This window comes from Apis dorsata, unplaced genomic scaffold (genome assembly GCF_000469605.1).
Source record: "Apis dorsata unplaced genomic scaffold, Apis dorsata 1.3 scaffold_49990, whole genome shotgun sequence".
NCBI lineage: Eukaryota > Metazoa > Arthropoda > Insecta > Hymenoptera > Apidae > Apis > Apis dorsata.
In genome coordinates this window covers 1-289 of record NW_006265948.1, presented here as the reverse complement: position 1 = coordinate 289, position 289 = coordinate 1, and the positions used below count along the sequence as shown (strand labels likewise).

The following is a 289-nucleotide window of genomic DNA, read 5'->3' as shown; positions in this document are numbered from 1 at the left end:
ATAAATGATTAATTAAAAAATGTTCGTTTATGACTTAAACATTTATATTATAAAATATTACCATATTTTTCTATATCTTCCATGCCAAAAGCAGTAATACCAAATTTTTCAATAACTAGTCTTTCATAACTATCAACTTCTCTTAATCCAATATAAGCTATATTTCTGATAGACAGCCTATAATTTAATATATTATACTATTCATTTCGATAATATTGTTATAATATAATTATGAATTACATTGGTTTTTGCCAATCCATTCCTGGAAGATGTGGCCAATAATCGGCCA

At 24.6% G+C, this 289-nt stretch overlaps 1 long non-coding RNA gene across 1 annotated transcript; it reads right to left on the bottom strand.

Annotated features, from left to right (window-relative positions):
- Nucleotides 1–26: 26 nt before the first annotated feature.
- LOC102674192 lies at nt 27–289 on the bottom strand. The gene is made up of 2 exons (XR_422944.2): nt 241–289; nt 27–177 (listed from the first exon to the last, which is right to left on the bottom strand). It is a non-coding gene; the product is annotated as an uncharacterized LOC102674192 (long non-coding RNA).